General features: G+C 39.7%; 1 long non-coding RNA gene across 1 annotated transcript; it reads left to right on the plus strand.

Moving 5' to 3' along the window:
- Positions 1 to 1,153: 1,153 nt before the first annotated feature.
- LOC105821241 lies at positions 1,154 to 8,064 on the plus strand. Its single transcript, XR_001138052.1, has 3 exons — positions 1,154 to 1,337; positions 4,928 to 5,044; positions 7,949 to 8,064. It is a non-coding gene; the product is annotated as an uncharacterized LOC105821241 (long non-coding RNA).
- The last annotated feature ends 384 nt before the right edge of the window (positions 8,065 to 8,448 follow it).

The raw sequence follows: 8,448 nt of genomic DNA on the forward strand, positions 1-8,448 counted from the left end.
AAGACTAAGTGCTTTATATTTAACAACCACATACAATAAGTTGTAGATTTCATTTCCAGACATAGGCCAGGCATTCCAAGGCCCGGCTGTAGTTCAGCTAGAGGTATCTAGTTCGTTGACTATACCTAAGGCATTGGGAAAAGAGGTGGGAGGGGCTTGTTTGGGTTCCTGGAAAAATCCTTACTCTAAGGCTAGGCCAGAAGCAACGCTAGCCACCTCTATTTAGGAAACCCATCTTTTCCCACGAAGCTTTGAGAAGTGCAGACGTGGAGCAGGGGAGTGGCAAGCGAGGACAGGCACAACTAGATCAACAGAACCAGTCCTGGTGATGGAGAAGGTGGAAGCTGGTTGCATAGATCACATTTTCCTGCCTGCCATTTGAGCAAACTTCCGAATCACAGAAATGAAAAGATCCCTAAAAATCACCTACTTAGGTGAACTGCCTAAATTTTTTTGCAAAATTTGGTGTGTTGGCGCATTTTTCTGGATAGAGGGTCTATAGTTCTCACCATATTCTCAAAAGAGTGTACGCCTGAAAAAGAGAGATTCGCTGATACAGTCCAACTTTCTCACATACAAGATGGAGAAACTGAGGCCCAGAGAAAGAAAAGCAGCTGCCTCAAGTCAAACAACGGGGACATCAAAAGCGAGCATTTCAATTTAACTCCAATTCCGGCCTCACATTCATGGCCCTGGCCATAGCCAACACCTCGCTTCTGCGCAGGACTTGAAAGATGCTAGGAGCAGAGGGCTGGAGTCAGAGCCCGGGAGATGTTCAGATTCTAGCATCAAGCCAACCGCTTGGACCGGGTTAGACTGCGATAAAGACTCCAGATCCCGTCCTCACCCCCGGAATTCCGTTGCCTAGGTGACTCCAGGTAGACGGCTAAGCACAAGGAGACCCCGAGGAAGTGGAGGCAGTCGGCGACTGGGAAAAATAACGCCTACTCACTCACCTGACAGAGAGGAGGAAACAGGCACGCCCCAAATGCGAGTCCAGAGCGAACCACGCGGGAGGGAACAGGGAGAGAAAAGAATAACAGGAAATGACGTAAGGCGCACGTGCTCCCGAGAGGGAGGGTACCGGTGTTTGCCAGGCGCTGCTACCGCCCCGCGCCTGCGCAGCCGCCGCCTGTCGCGCAGCCAACTCACTGGGGTGGGAGGAGCATGAGCAGGAGGTGGAGTCCGTGCCGGAGTGACGCAGGCGCAGTGCGACTCCGGAGGCGCGGGCCGACCCCTCCGCGGGTTTGGATCCGGGTCAGTCAGGCGCCGCGATCGGGGAAGAGACGATCTGAACTGACGGGACTGGATCACCGGAGCGCCCCAGCTGCGAGGAGGTGAGTGTCCTGACGTGATGGGGAGGGGCCGCGGCTTCGCATCTCGGCCTCCACGCCCGGCCTGGCCGCGGGCGGCTTCCTCTGGGCTCGCCTGCTTCCAGTCGCGTCGTCTCCCGGCGCCGACTGCCTGGGCCGGGCCTGGGCCTCTCCGCGCCCCCTCATCCACTGCGGCCTGGACCTGCGTGAGCTCCCCTCTCTCCCCTGCCCGCCCTCTAGTCCTCCCGCAGCTCCGGCCCGGTCCCTCTCCTCCGCGGTCTTCCGCCCAGCCGTAGCTTCCCTTTTCGCCTTCCTCGGCCGCCCTTTGCCCCTTCCCGCCCTTTCCCGCTTGCCTCTGAGCCCCATTCTCGTTGGCTGCCTCTTCGGCCTCACTCCTTTCTCCTCCCGCATCCCTTGAGGCTTGGCCCTACTCCAGCCAATCATTCTGGCCGGGGGACTCTCCTGAGGGCGCAGCTTTCCAGTTGGAGACCCCGGGCGGGCAGAGCGCCTGGACAGCTGCCCTCCTGCCGTTGTCCTTACTCTCCGTGTCCCCCCAAGTTTTGACCTTTTCCCCTGATCGTGTTTAACCGCCCCAGGTCCAGATTCTGCGTGAAAAGAATTCTGGTGTTTCGGCTGTAGTATTGCGAATGTGAGTGGGTGTGCAGAGAGAGATGTGAATGTGTTTTTTGTCCTGGAAGCCGATTGTTTCAACCCGGTCTTGTTTACCTCCTCGAGAGTTGCCGGGCCGGGTTTTGTTCCCCAGACTCCGCATTTCCTGCTGGTCTGGGAAAGTTTTGAAATCTTTAACCTTGTGATGACACGCTTACGCGCGGATCCTTCATTTATCGTTCTCAGGTCTTTTAAGGGTCCTGGAAATGTAGACCTAAGCTTGAGGTTCAAGGAGGTCTTGGTTAAAATGGCAAGATGTAAATAAGATTGTGACACATACTATTCATAGAAAGAGAAAACCAGGAATTCGCCCTATTGATGGAGAAACTTAGAAGAATTTACCTTTTTTGAAAGGCTGGGGGAAATCCGAGGCAAAGTTACATTGCCCTTAAAACAATACAAAGTAACTTCTAATAGGCTTTTAAAAGTTCTGTCTCTTTGGGGATTAGTTCAACAAGAATTCACTGCGGTGAAAACGGCAAGAATGTTTCCCACAATTTTGATGTTAATGAGGAAGGACCAACCAATTGTATCTGTTGTGTGGAGTTGTACAGCTCTTGCTTTGAGTTAATGGGAAGCTATGAATACAGAAGAGCATAAGCTTTTTGTAATTACAAACATGGCTCTAATCTAGTACTTAAGGCCATGCCTAAGACTCACCTTTGCTCTGGGTTAAAATAACTGAAAAAAAAGGTGAGTAATCAAAATCCTGTTAGTCCCAAAATGTTTACACGGAACTTCATTTCTAAAGCTTTAATCTGTAGCCAGATTTTTATTTTGGTCTCTTTTGTTTTTTAGATGCTAGATCTTTTAGAATGTTAACTAAGTTTGTATTAACATTTAGAATGGTCACCAGCCATGCTATTAAGTCAGCACTGTATAATTAAAAGTTACATATGCAGGTGCAAAGCTTAGCACAGTGTTATAGTGTCAGCTTCTGGAGGGCAGGAATGAGATTCCAGTCCTTACAGAAATGGAGTTCACAGGCTTCTATCCCTAGGATCTAGTGCTACACTCATGGTAGAAATTCTGTAAACATTTGTGGAAGGAATGAATTTCTACCTATAGAATTCAGCAGTGTATATTTAGATATGATGCTTACTTAGATATTGACTGATTTCTAGAGAGGCCTAAGGAGGATTGAGGATTGTATGGGGTCTGTGGGTTGGGGAAACTGGCTCAGATGATTTTTTAACTCTTTAAGGGCTGAGCATTTGACTAACTGGTCATAAGGTAATTGAGAACCATAAATCAAACTTAGTTTAGTTCTGGCAGCAGTAAGAATTTGTTTAGAACGTGCAGTAGTACTCGTTTAGAGGCTGTGGAGCTTCAAAATATTAGAATAAGTGGTTTTTGCTCACCCCTCCCCCGAGGTATATAGGACATTATTCTGTATTTGAGAAGATCCTGCTCTAAATTGAATTAGAGATTGGTGGAGTATGGAATAGCATGGATAATGTGTCCTCATGTTCAAATACTAGTTAAATAAACCAGCAAAATGTGTGTGGAGAGTGTATTTAAATTTTTTGTGTTAAGTTGAGGTGAAAGCTAGCTGAATTCTTTTGAGACTGTTTTCAGTGTTCTTCAGAGAGCTCTGCCGAAAATGCCTTAACTTCTACATGTAAATAAATAAATGGAGTGAAACATCTTGATTCCTTGTCTCTTTATTTTACAATTATGACACTTTGACCTTTGGAATACTAGAGGTCTCACAATTGCATCAAACCCACCCCTGAGAGATGAGCAGATATGGAATCAGAGAAGACCCAGGGGTCCAAAGAGAGGCACTGCTTCCTCTGAGAGTGCCACGGGGTGGGGAGGGGAGGAGGATGGGCTTGGGGATAATAGCTTAGAAATAAAGAAGTGAATCCTCTGCACAAAAATTATCTTCTATTTTTTGTTTTACTTTTTTGTGTCTTTCTGATTCCCTGTGATATGTTTATGGATATTGGTTTGCTTATTTTTTGTTCAGGATTTGGTACCTACTAATTACCCTGAGTGAGAAAATAATTTGGAGACTAAATTCAAGGGTTTATTAACAGACTTCTTTGTTGTGTTCCTTGTCACATTGGTTAATCCTTCATCCCCCTTTCTTTGTTTAAATAGAAAAATTAGGATGGACGAAATGGAAAACTTTGGTTAAATAAACTAGTTAAGAGATCATTTAAAGGTTCATCTGTAGAACAGTAATTTTTTTTTCTTTACTTTCTACCTCTTTCTTTTGGCTAAAGAAAAATTCTATTCTTTATCTAGTTTGAGTTGCAAGTATAGTTCATTTATTTTCTTTCTTGTTTAATAATTACAGTATTCAAAGCTATGAAAAAAACCAATGAGTCTTATAGGCAGAGTGTTGAAAAATCAATAATCATTGAAATAAGTCTCTAATTCTGCTTTAACAATGGTAACATCTTGTTCTCTAAAACATGTATTCATGAATATTGATACCTGGGTCAGGATTGCTTTAGAGATACGCTATCATGTGTCATGAAGTTATACTTAATTGAAATTGTTAGACTAGCCAAATATTTAGTATCATTCTAAAGAATCAGAGTGCTCTAGTTTGAGCTTTTTCCTTTTATTTCTAATGTAAAAGTCATTTTGTCCATAGGTTTCTAGAGCAGCTGAGGAGATTTTTCCCTGTGTTAGAAAGTATGCTGAAACATAGATTTCAGGTGATCTAGTTTCCAAAACTGTGTAGTAGGATATTGGCATCAGGTATTTGGAGAATTTAAATTCTGTCATAATACATATCCATTTTCTGTATCATTTCATTTCTTAAAACCTATAGTGTCCTAACTATCTACGCTTAAACTTCCTTTTAGAAATAAAAATTTGCTTTTTTTTGCCTTCCAACAGTAATGATATCAATAATATGTATTTTTAACAAAAGCTATGCTTTTGATTGCACCTGTGTTCACTTTGCTTATCTTATTTTTCTTTTTTAGTATTAACTGGAACATCCATAGTAGTGTAAAAACTTTCACAATGAAATCTGAAGCCAAGGATGGAGAGGAGGAGAGTCTACAAACTGCTTTCAAGAAATTAAGAGTGGATGCATCAGGGTAATTAAATGTGTAATATATTATTTAGAGTTATTTATTTACTAATTTTAAGTAGTCCGTTTCCCCGAAGAGTTCTTCCTCTTTTAATATTTCTCATTCTTAGAAGATATAAATGCTGATAGTGTGACATTGTATTAATTTCTGTACAGTCTTGTTTTATTTTAAAAAGAAACTCTTTTCTGTTAAATTTGAAAAATAGCAGCTCATTTGTACTCCCAGGTTGGGTGTTTTGGTTTTCTTTACCTTTAAGGAGGGGTCCCCCCTTCTCTTTATAATCAAAGATTCTTTTTAATCAAAGATTATCGAGCAATGTCCCATTAGGGATTTCCTCATACATCTCAAGGGAATGACAGTATTTTTCACTAAAAGTGAATTGGCTCGGTAGAAATCTGTGAAGACATTGTCGATTTCATGGTCTGTGATTGCTGAGTCTATCACTATGGAAACCTATTCAGTAGGGTTCTGTCACTGAGATCAATAACCTTGGATCCTTTGGTCAAACTAATTAGAGCACCTGCAGACCAGCTGCTGTCTGAATGTTAATATTTTACTGTTTGCAAAATGTTCTGTACAAGTCTTCTCACCCCAATTCTTTGCCCCAGGCCAAAAGAAATCTCAAAATTTTAATGGATATAACAGTTTTTTTTTTCATGAATGGAAACCAAACACTGGAGGTGTAGAGTAGAACATTCCACAAGTAATATTAATAATTGCTAATGTTTATTGCTCACATGCTATACCCTCAACACTGGATTAAGTACTTTGTGCACGTTATTTAATCTTCCAGCCACCTTAGAAGATAGATAATACTGTCATTTCTGTTTATAGATTAAGGCACAAATTAAGTCACTTACTAAAGGTCAAATTGGTAGGAAGTTGCAGACCCAGCATATTTGAAACTAGATAATTTCTCTCCAGAACCTGTGCTCTTATCCATTCCTTTATATGGTACCGTGAAGACAATATGCAGTACCTAGCAAAAAGTAAAAATTAAATAGATGTTGTTACAGCTGTCTGCCTATTCCTAGAATTATTTTTGGCCTACCAAATGGGAAGATTTATGCCCATAGATTTGCACAGACGTTACAGGTGCTTACATTTGCTTCTGTGATACTCCAAAAAAGTACTTTTCTTCCCAATGGTTCTCCAACATGGTCATCTTGCCATTTCATATCAGGACTTTGATAAGCCATTTTGGGAAACAGAAACAAAGCACAGAATCAGTTCCAGACTGTAGTCATAGTGTATTTATTCCTTTGTGATTTCTTGTATAGAAATAATTTTTTTAAAATCAAGAGAATACTAGAAATGTATACACACACGTATACATACAAATCTCTCAGTGTGTAAACTTATGTAAGTAACTCTTGATACACAGACTTCTTTCCTGATGTTTTAAAAAGTTAAAATGTAAAATTAAGCCATTTTGGTGTCCCTAAAAACTACTTGGAACATAAAAAAATCTTTCAAAGTATCTGTACAATATATGGTCAAAAATTATATATTTGTAGCTGTGATCTATCTTGAGTAAAATTATGGGAAGAGAAGGAACTGTAGAGAACATTTGAGAAAACCAAATAAGAGTACAAGGGGTGAGTCATTAGCATGACTAAGCAGAATAAGACTTGAGTAGTGTAGCATACATTTCTAGTTGTTTCATATTGCTGCCAGTTTAAAAATGGGACCTCTGAGGGACTGACTCATAAACTAACCAAGCTTTGTCAGGAATTTAGCATGATCCTGTTCAACAGGTTTTTGATTTCTAATGGTATTTATCTTATCAGGACAAATCTCTATATATTTATTATGAAGCAACAATCCTTTTTATCTGACTATAAAATAATACATGCTTATTGTAGAAAACTTTCTAAAAGCAAAAAAAGATAAGAAAGAATTACAGTTTACCATAACTTCTATTAACATCTAGACCATCTGTACCTGATACCCTATACTTTTTTTTACATAGTTGATATCATAATATATGTGCAGATATTTATCTATGCTGTTTTCTTCTAATAGTATTTAATATAAGCATTCTCTCATATCATTAAAAGTTCTCTGTATATTTAATTTTTAATAAATTCCTAATATTCCATTGTATAGATGTGCCATAATTTATATAATACAGTATTTTTCTATTGTTGGATATTTAGGTTATTCCCAGTTACTTTTTATTTTGTGTTTCAGTGAGCATCTTTTTACTAAACTAGATTTAATGTCTCTTTCTAAAGGATTTTGTCAATACCATGGCATGTATAGTAGGTGTCCTGTGTATGTATTGAAAATGTCTGGAAGGATTTACGCCAAAATGTTAAATGTTGACAGTCTCTGGGTTGTGAGATTGTAAATGATTCTTTTTCTCTCTTTTAAATTTTTTTGTGTTTTTTACTGGGAATCCATATTACCTGTGTAATTTTAAACCACAAAGATTTAACTCAGTAATATTTCATGTTTATTAGTTGTAAAAATTAGAATGTTTCTAAAAGTTGTATAATAATTGAAAATGTATTCATTTTTAAGTTAGATTGAGTCTCCTAAAGCTTCTATACTTAGTTGTCAGGGCTCTAGTTTGCCTATGTAAAATAAGCAGTCAGTGTTAGCATTCTCTCTGGACATAAGGCCTGATCTGCCCCAGAGAAACAGCCTAAAAGTCTATTTATATCCTGCTGCTAGTTATACTTACAGATCATTCTTTGGCTTATGCTTTTGCAGCCATGGGCTTTTAGGGATCCTTCAAATTTGGTTTTGGAGGAAAATTTACACTAAATGCTGAGCAATTTTTGAGAAGTCCAAACTAGAGAGAAAATTAAGGCATCGATAATAGTTTTATTTGTGTTGGTGAGAGCAATAAGTTCTCCTCTTTTTATAATTTTCTATGTTAATAAACTTTCTTCTTGTCTTCAGGTCCATAGCATCTCTGTCGGTTGGAGAAGGCACAAGTGTCAGAGCATCAGTCAGAACAGCAGCAGATGATACCAAACCTAAAACCACATGTGCACCTAAAGACAGTTGGCATGGGTAAGAGCTTTTTATTGAGATGATTTTTATCCCAATACTTTAAATTATTATTGAATTTTCTTTCCTGAATATCCAGGAAAGATAGAGACCCAGGAAAGAATAGGTTTTGATGTAAAACCCAAGACCCAACTATCAAGAGAAGGACCCATTCTTCTCAGATGTGAATTTACTGAGACTTTCTGTTTGGCCTGGTCCATAGTCAGTTTTTATATATTTTCTACATGTGTTTGAGAAGAATGGGTTCTTGGTTTCTGTGGTCCATTAAATCAGGCTTTGAAATGTGTTATTTGAATCTTTTTTTCAATTTTTTTGTCAGCTTGACCTGTCAATAATTGAGATGGCGAAAGCTCCCCCATGGGAGTGAATTTTTGTGTTTTATGTTTTTT

Source organism: Propithecus coquereli, unplaced genomic scaffold, assembly GCF_000956105.1.
Source record: "Propithecus coquereli isolate 6110/MARCELLA unplaced genomic scaffold, Pcoq_1.0 Scaffold566, whole genome shotgun sequence".
In the NCBI taxonomy this organism is placed as follows: Eukaryota; Metazoa; Chordata; class Mammalia; order Primates; family Indriidae; genus Propithecus; species Propithecus coquereli.